This window comes from Saccostrea cucullata, unplaced genomic scaffold (genome assembly GCF_032062105.1).
Source record: "Saccostrea cucullata isolate Sc308-1 unplaced genomic scaffold, CSIRO_AGI_Scuc_v1 ctg1133, whole genome shotgun sequence".
Classification (NCBI taxonomy): Eukaryota; Metazoa; Mollusca; class Bivalvia; order Ostreida; family Ostreidae; genus Saccostrea; species Saccostrea cuccullata.
Genome location: NW_026930058.1, coordinates 6363 through 16246, shown reverse-complemented (window position 1 = coordinate 16246; position 9884 = coordinate 6363). Strand labels below are relative to the sequence as shown.

The following is a 9884-nucleotide window of genomic DNA, read 5'->3' as shown; positions in this document are numbered from 1 at the left end:
AACACTGATGTTTAAACTGGTGTTCAATAAGTAGGGTGTTTAATCATCCATCTTAAACACTAAATGTTCAGATGCATCAAATCAAAAAATAAATTATGAGTTGCTTCTTAGTATTTGCTGTATGAATTTGTCATTTTTTCAATGTCTTAATTTATGAAGTAATTCCGCACAAAATATTAGATATTTATCGACACAGAAAAAAATACGAATAGCAAGGTAATATGTTGACTTTAGATCATACCAAACGCATTCACAAGTAACATTAATTGGTAGTAATTTTGTACCAAAATTTCAAAATTATCCGAAACTGTTAAAGAGGAAATAGAAACAAATATTATGATATTTTCTATAATTGTATCAATATTTTAATCACCGGTGTTTAACAAGAGTGTTTATTTCTTAACCATATATATTTATAAGTTAAACACATGGTATTTATATAGAAATTGCAAATTAAACACCAGTGTTTAATTCGTTATGATAGAAAATGACGCAGTTGATTATGTCATAACATGCCATTTGAACGCAGAAGATGCAGAATCACGCACGTTCTGACAAGAAACACCATATCTAGCCAGGAAATAAGAGGTATTTATACATTTCTTTACATAAAATCTTTTAAAAAAGAATGTTGAATACATTAGAGATCTAAAATGCTTTTCATTTATGAAATGCAGGATTGTTTCCTATAGTTAGTAATCGTCTGAGTGCAATCCGGCCATGCACAGAGGTAGACATATAAAATGCTTATGTAGTCTTGATATCTGATTTTTGCAGGGACATTCATCTGTTACTGTAAATCCTGAGAAGAAAACATTACTTGATAAAGGAAAGGGATTTAAAAAAAGATCATACTTAACATTGAGAGGTGAGTCCTACAGTAAAAGAAAAAGTCCATTGGTTCTTGATAAATGAAAATAATCCAATTAGGTACCTACCCATGCTAATATTTATGCTCCTTAACATGCAACAATACCACACTGTACACGTGTACTAGGTGCAGATCTGTAGCGTTATGGTTTTTGTATTTGCCTTTGACCAATAACTATATAATACATAAAACTATTACGCTACAGATCTGCAGTTAGCGCATCTAACAACAATAATATCATCTCCAGCCCGTGCACATACATGTATTCTTTAAGGAAGCTTTACTTTTTTGAGGGAGTGTGATATGTACATGATAGAAAATGCCTCGGTACAAGTACCCCCCCCCCTCTTTCTCTCTTTATTTTTGCTGTTGGGCTGCTCCTACAGGTACATGAACATTTAATTTTTTTAGTGTACAGATTTTACGCTTATACATGTATGATTTACAGGTATTTGAATTGCAGACTTTTATTCCAAAATTGTTTCTCAGTATGTATTATATAATTAAAATTGGCGTGAAGAAAAATATTTTTTTTTCGATCTTTATGTATTCTTTTACATATAATTATCTGAATTTGCATAGTGATTATTTTTCCATTCATCTTTCAGGATATGAAGGAATTAGAACTACTTGGGATGAAAACAGTTTTGGAGAATGGAAAACTGGAGATCATCATCCGTTGTAGAAGAACCTGAATTTTACCCACAACCAGAGGAGCTAGACTGTTTAACTGAGTTAGAATATAATATGGATATTAAGTGAGTGATACCCCTGCAGCTCTTGTTTAGTAGCAAAAATTAGTCCTTTACAAGTCAAAACTGGAAATTTTCTTCATTTGGTTAAAAATCTGAATATTTGTGAAAGTATAAACTTGTAACATTTACAACCAGATTTATGAGTGTCAAACAAGTACATATTATACATGCTGTACCTAGACAACAAATTATTATTTTCATTTTTTTTGCATCATATTTATCTGTCATTTTGCTTCTTTTATTTTTTAAAAAAGAAACATTTCATTTTATTTAAAAGCGATAATGTATTTTTCTCATATTTCAAAGACCCACCCCCCTCCCGAGAGGTTTAACATGTTCATGCTTGTTTATTTTTAGAATTCTATTTTTTCAACTAATTATTTAATGTTTCAGTTGTTTATAAAATTTGAACCCTCAATCAACATTAAATCATTTATCAATAAAAAAAGCTTTATGTACAACATATTCATTATCAACCACAGTGAGCTTTGTACTGATTTATATTTGTTTTAAATAAAAATGTTGAAAACTTATAAACATGTTTAAGTATTTATTTATTTTGTAAAATAAACACGTTGAAGTGTTTAAAAATTAACCAATAAACATGTTTAAGTGATTATTATCTATTGCATCAAATAAACATGTTTAAGCGTTTAAGTGTTTAGGTTGAACGCGTTTATTTATTAAACATGAAATGATTAAATTTTAAACACTCACGGTGTTTATTTAGTAAACTCTAAGTGTTTATTAAGTGTTTAATTTTTAAACATTTTGTGTTTTTGAAGTGTTGATTATTAAACATCATGTGTTTAGAATTTAAACATTCTAACATGTTTATTTCTTAAACACTTCTTGAGGTGTTTAAATTCTAAACATGTTGAAGTGTTTATTATCTGTTGCAATATGGTGTTTATTTTTAAAACACTTATTTTTTACAGTGTAGCCACCATGGCAACTAGGATCACGTTAAATTCTATAAAAAAAAAATGATATAGCTAGAATTTAGGGCTTGGTATTGGCCCCAGATTTCGTATTGCGATATATTGCGATATTTTAAACTGTATTAATATTGCGATATGTATTGCAATATTTTCAATTGATAAAAATAGCATTTTTTTACTATATTTACTTTAATTTACATGCAGAATATACATAACTATAATAAGTAACCAACACGAAAAAAAATCTTGTTGATTTCACTTAAGTTAAGCTCTGAAATGTTACCACAAAACAACTTCTGACTTACTGTTTGGCTTAATAACAAACTTTCATTAGTCCATTTTTACATTAAATGACAAAATTCCTTAATCCAAAAATATTGCCAATATATCGATATTACAAAATCGTATTGCGATACGATTTTTTTGCAATATATTGAAATATCGATATTATTGCCCAGCCCTAAGCTAGATTATGATTAATAAAAGAAGGTTGACTTTGTGTTAAATTGTTTTAAAACACATATATTATTAAATAACAGTTTTCAGTTGTGCATTTCGATGCAATGCATGATGTTGAGGGGGGATACTGCATGTATATTTAATTCAATTTCTAAGTTTGAGCATCCATTTTAGTGTTATTAGGAAAGAAAAGAATTGCTTCCAAATATGTTATGAACCCCATGGAAAAAAAATTAAAAATGGAAATTCAAAATACCATCATAGCAAAACTATAGATTAAAATACTGGAATCCATCCCCCCTCTCTCTCCTCTTTCATTGGAAGGGGCGATGTTGATCCTGTCAATAAATTAGCACTATTGCATTTCCACTGTGGTCAATTTGTCACATGTGGCCGCGGTTTACGTGCTCAAGCGGCACGTACATGTCTATCATCATATAAAGTATAAGAATTTACTGTCTTACAGTGGTCTTGTGATGTTTTAATAACTTCCATCATAAGAGTGAAAAGAAATTGATCGTTCTTTTTTTTCACTATTTTTGGACCTTTGTCATGTTCGTGGCAAGTGGATTGTTGTGTGAATTCCGACCCGTAAATGTCTTATGCAAGATTGAGGGGTCTTGCATCAGGCTTCCAGAGGAATACACAATTTAAATCTTCGGTTTGCAATGGCGATTGTGGGAATAAATGTACTTATCTTCTATTAGAAGCAATAAAATATTTTCATAGTATCATTTAAAAAATGACAAATATCCCATCTAGAAGCTGAATAGTCTATGTCATTAATTTTCGTTGAGAACGACAAAGAACAATGCAGTCTATAAAAAGATCGAGGTCATTGTGCGTGAAAAGCATGCCCTCTGGTTAGAGAATCGTGCAAATCTTTTTCCCAGAATTCCGATTAACGCAAGCGCACTTGCGGTTTCATCCTAACGTAACTAATCAGCCCGGGGGCTGACTAATTACCGGCCGCCAGGAGGCGTTCGGTTTGTTGATATGAAATTTTTAAGTCGTCGTGCGTTTCTGCGGAGTTAGAACAATTTGAATAAAAATATTTAATAACATTCATATACAGAACATTAAACAAAGATATCCAAATGTTTAACAAGAACACAATAATCATAAAATAAAAAAATATAAATAATTGGGTAAATATTTAATCCAATCCTGATTGACAAACTCTGACATTACTGACGTGCGGAGAAATTAGCACGAAGCGTCTTATGGAGACATATAGTCTAAAACAAAGACCACGTTGCATCTCAACAATTTTATTTTCTCTTTTTAAACAGCATAGACAGGACTTGTTGTACTTATTTCAAAATGCCGTGTACATTTATATATTTCCTATGGACATTTTTCAAAAATTTGATTTTCTTAAAGCACAAATCGTGCGACAATTTTGTCCATGAGATTAGGATAAAGCGCGTTTTTACAATGTGCCAAGCATTTTCCCGCCACATTTCAACGCCAAAACAAAGAGACTAAAAGAGAAGAAATGTAGTGGTGGATCTAGAAGGATTTGGGGGGGGGGGTTGTTAACATTTTCTGAGAAAGTCCCACATATTTCATATTTGTTCCGTTTAAATTAAAGTTAAACTAAAGCTAAGTTTAAACTGCGTGCAGAGACGCAGAGGTCTATGTACAGTTTGCTTATACATATAATATTGTACATGCATTATGCATGAAGAAATTCGGCAATGTCGCATCTAAGTATTTCATGTCACGAGGATATTTCAACCGATAAATATAAGAAATTTTAAAAACAGATCACTCAATTTTCAGTTTTGAATACTTTATCAACATGATCAATGGAAGAATTAATTTTTGCGGCCGATTTTTGACGCTTGCGTCAATATGTTTCTTGTGGATAATAGAAATGAAATCTTTTTCGAACTCCAGAGAAACGGTCTTTTACGTGCAGAGGGGGTTGTTATCCCTGACACGGGCACCATTATTTAATGTCCGATCCGACGGACTTAAGATTTAAAAATATGTAAGCTGTTATAAATTTGCAAACTGTTAAAAATAAAATGATCTAAATATATCTCATAAAAGTGCTCTAATCATTTCTATATTTTGTAGTAAAAATCAGTTTCATGTAAATATTCTATAATTGCATGTACATTAATATTTGTAAAAAGTTCATGTATGGTTTTTGTGTTACCAAAAAGTCTACTTCTGATGGGTGTAAAATCAGAACATTCTAATAAAACATGATTCACTGTTATCTGACAGACACAGGATATAACAGTACGACACGACATAGTCCAGACTTTTTACTACCATTTCTAATTATGATATCAAAAATATTTTACATCACTTGGTGGGATTTCTTTGCAGTATTTCAGGGTCTCATGTTGAACTCACAAAACTTCTCCACTTCAAAAGATATGAAGTCCTAGGCCTAAAACTCGGAATCCCATGGGAGAATGGTGGGATTTTTTGTCCCACCAAATATCCCACCATTCTCCCATGGGAGAAAAAAAATTCAGATGGGATATTTTCTCCTGTGGGATTTTTTCTCCCACAAATTTGTTCAAATGGGATAAATCCCATGGAAATTAACAATGAATTATTTTCACCAATACATTGTTATAGTAAGAATATATTATATATATTATGAAGACATATTTGTAATTGTCATGATTTGTGGAAAATATTCCTTTTTTCACAATAAACGGGAGAAATAGTTTGATTGTCAATATACGTGGGATTTATCCCATTTGAACAAATTTGTGGGAGAAAAAATCCCACAGGAGAAAATATCCCATCTGTAATTTTTTCTACCATGGGAGAATGGTGGGATATTTGGTGGGACTGAAAATCCAACCATTCTCCCATGGGATTCCGAGTTTTAGGACTTCATATCTTAAGAGCGTGTCTCAGAGAAAAACATGCAAAATCTAAAAAATCGTCCGGGAGGGTCTACAAAACGTTTCATTTTATCATAGATTTTTAAGGTCTAGGTTGTCTGAGGATCTAAAATTTAAATTTGGAAAGTGTGCCACGTGTTTCTATTTTTAGTAACAGCCCTGTTTCTATATTTAGCAAAAATTGGCATAAAATAGTAGGTGCAAATATGAAAGTTTGAGACCTTGCAAAATCAATTGAAAAATTTTTGCAATGCCAAATACAAATTATATCATCAACACATATATGTCAAAGATGAAAAATATTTATTTTTCACAATGATTGCATCTATATGTATTCTATGATCGAGCCACGAGTAAGGTTAAATTTAGAACTTTAGATTTATTATCCTTGTTTAGTGCAATGGTACAGCTTAAATGGAGAAAATAATTTGATCTAATAATGTGCTTTATAATAATTTATTTATGTTCTATCAAATATTAAAAATTCACTGATGGCTTTTAATAGGACATATAACAAATAATTGGTGGAAATGATGACCTTTCGATGTTAGCCAAGCTCTCCATTTGTATCTTAAAATTGTTCAAATGTAATGAATATTGCTTCAATTGATGATTAATAATTTTATTTTAGTGTAAATAAATGCTGAGAAAGACAATCAAAATTAAAACCTTCGTGAAAGTTTAAAATATTCTCCAAAATTGATAAAGAAAGATAATAAAATGAGTGTTATTGGTGTGTTGAAGAGTTATCTCCCGTAGTAGAACTCTCCATACAAAAAAGGGTGAAAATGAAATTGCAACACTGCGGGGGCAGAAGAACAATGTGATTTCAGCAATTTTTCAAACATTTCAAGCAGTGATGGCCCAATAAATTCATTTAGAAGAATACACTAAGGATCTTTCAAACCATTTGCGTTTACTCAAATCTCTGAACATACCCTAGCTGGGTTGTATGGAAAATTTATGATGTACCAGAGGCGATCGTTTTGCTGCATTCTGTAGGCCTTTAGAAATGGTATTTTTTTCCATTGACACTACTAGCACATTAAAATTATAAGTATGTCAAAGACAATCAAGGATTAAAATGGCAAAGAATTAAGTCAAAGTGCTGCCGTGTTACACCGTCCCGATCAAAAGGAAGAAAGCAAAAGCAGACCGATGGGCTACCCCTACCTTTGTAAAGAATACTGGTTGAAAATGAGGGAGACAATATACCAGTTCAGTTGGATCAGGTAGGACAAAGAATTTCAGTTGGAAGTTAAAATAATGAATGTATGAGTTTGGAACAAGGAGTATGACAGTGGTTTTAAAAGAGGAAATAGGTATATTTTAATACATGCAAGGACAATTTAGCTGATCACACAAATATTTCATCACCATAATAACATAAAGATTTATACAAAATTAAATTGAGTGCCTATAAATTCTTCAAATTGATGATATTTTGAAAATCAAGAACATTGATAAAAATTATTAAAATATACTGCCACTCATAAAGCTTATACTGAAAATTTTAGCATGTACATGCTCTAGACAGCATATGATTGCTAGTACACCTGGTGTATTATAGAGGTTTTAAACATCTCACATATATTTTATAATTCCTCTCTTGAATTATAAATTATTTACAATTGATTAAAGCTTTCTTATAGCAACAGTTGTCCATGTGCTGCAGTATTTATTGGATCCAACCAAATCAGAAGAGAAAACCCTGAAGCAAATTCATATGGTAAAGTGTAGGGCTAGAAAATTAATAATTATATTTTTCACTGGTCACTTAGGCTATCACCTTGATTTTTTAATTACTCAATACTCTTATCATCCAACTGGGCCAGTTGATTTTAAAAGAACTGGCCAAAATGCATAACTATAATTTATAGTACATGTAATACCTGTTTATATTACATGTATTATGATACTTTGTAATAGTGCAACATACATGTAACAAAACAAACCATAAGTCTCTGTTGAGACTGTAGCTCTATTGGTTTGTACTTATTACAAACAGAAAAAGGAAGAAAAAAGTAGCAGTTGGGTCTAGAATAATGATTTTTGATAAAGCCTCTTTTTGTGGCAAGATTGCAATAAAACCACAACTGTAGGAGCTGCTTTTATAAAATTTTACAAAATTTTCAGACAAAATCATTCATCAATATGAAAAAAAACAAAAACAACAATTGTTTCTCTGTGTAGTCTATTTGCATGCCACATTATATCATAATCAGACTAAAACTGTATTTAAAATAGCCTTTTGAAAGTATTTCACAGAAATTTCTATTTTTTATTAACCATGGCAACACTGTTCATCAAAATTAAAAAAAACCCATACATTATCTTCTAATTTGTAATTTAACCGTTTACAAAGGTCACATGTCATGACATAAGATATATTGGGATTGTGGTAGGTAAACATGGTTACGTCAAAGTAAAGATTTTTTTTCAAGAAAGGTCAGTAATCAAATTTATTCTAAAAGCACTGGGGCACTTTTTTCATGATGCAGTACAAGATCAATGAAGTACTTAAAGTGGTTTGTTTTCCGACAACATATTTATTCATCCTATCATTACGATTGATTGAATGTATATATTGTTTATTGCTTTCTCGAGAATTTTTCACTCATATGGAGACGTCACCATTTGCTGGTGAAGGGCTTCAAATTTAGACCTATATACTGGGCACTCAGGGCCATTGAGCGGTGAGGGTTCTTTATCGTGCCAGCGCCTACCGTGACACGGGACCTACGTTTTTAAGGTCATATCCGAAAGACCTTTGACTGTCACTTCTGATGCCGAGTGCTTGGTGAAGGAACAATCACTACCTATTTTTTATTACTTCTTAGGTTTGACGTGGCACCGGGAACGAGAATCAAACCCGGACCTCCCGATCACGAAGGGAATGCTCTACCACTAGGCTACTGTTAACGGTCCTATTATGAAAAGTACACTTAATAATTAGTCTTAGAATAAATTACTACCTTCATCTAAAGTAAATTGCTTATGGTGCATTTTAATTCATATTATAGGTAATACAGAGTTTTCTAAGAGAGGAGGATCACAGGAGTGGAACTGTTTCATTTACCCAACACCTTGAGCTGACTGATCAAGGGAAATATGAAGCAGTTTACAGATGAAAGTTCTGCTGGAAGCACAGAGATTAATACTGAACAATACATGTTTAACCTCTGTCCGGACTCATCATAACAGACAGTATTTTCAAAATGTTGCAATCACGAAAAACTTCTGGGAGTTGGAAATCAGTCTTACAGAAATTGAAGATCAAGTAGGAACACTGCAGCAAATTTATATGCTACAAAATGTGAAAGCATTAGAGAGTCTCAAAATTTATTGATACAAACAGTCAAATCAGGTAGAGTTGATGATGGAATCCAGAGTGAGCCAACAGGAGAAAGCATGGGTTTGGCACTGGAGAGCAGAAGAAAGCAATACAATTCTCCAAGAAAGAAAAGGACTACGGTACTTGTGCATGATATGCAAAGAATGTGACAGAACAGGAAAATGCCCCAATAGTGTCTCATTGGCAGATGAGCTGAAGAAAGTAACTGATAAAAATGGTGAAAGACTTTTTAAGAAAGACAAATGGCTAAATATTTCACAAGTAAGGGGATATATTGCCTCATACATGTATATTTGTCAATAAAATCTAAGAATGTCTCTGTACCTCCCTCTGTAAAAAATCAATTGTTGTCTGAAAGGTGTTTTGAAGATGTTTGTATTGATGAGGATGAAAAACTTGCAGAGATTGTTTCTGCTTTAGACTCGAATGAATATGAAGATCAGATGACTTGTGTGGTTTACATCTGTAAATATACAGTAAGTTTATAACATGCATAATCACATATTTTGAAAGAGGGGAATCGAGGATTCAGAAAAAAAATATTGATATGTGGAAATTTTGATTTTATTTTGTAGTTGTTGAAGTGTTGAGTAGTAATTAAGCATAAAAATTTTATATTTCATGATA

General features: G+C 31.8%; 1 long non-coding RNA gene across 1 annotated transcript; it reads left to right on the top strand.

Moving 5' to 3' along the window:
* Nucleotides 1-6741: 6741 nt before the first annotated feature.
* LOC134282797 (uncharacterized) lies at nucleotides 6742-9576 on the top strand. The gene is made up of 3 exons (XR_009995356.1): nucleotides 6742-7134; nucleotides 7555-7631; nucleotides 8926-9576. It is a non-coding gene; the product is annotated as an uncharacterized LOC134282797 (long non-coding RNA).
* The last annotated feature ends 308 nt before the right edge of the window (nucleotides 9577-9884 follow it).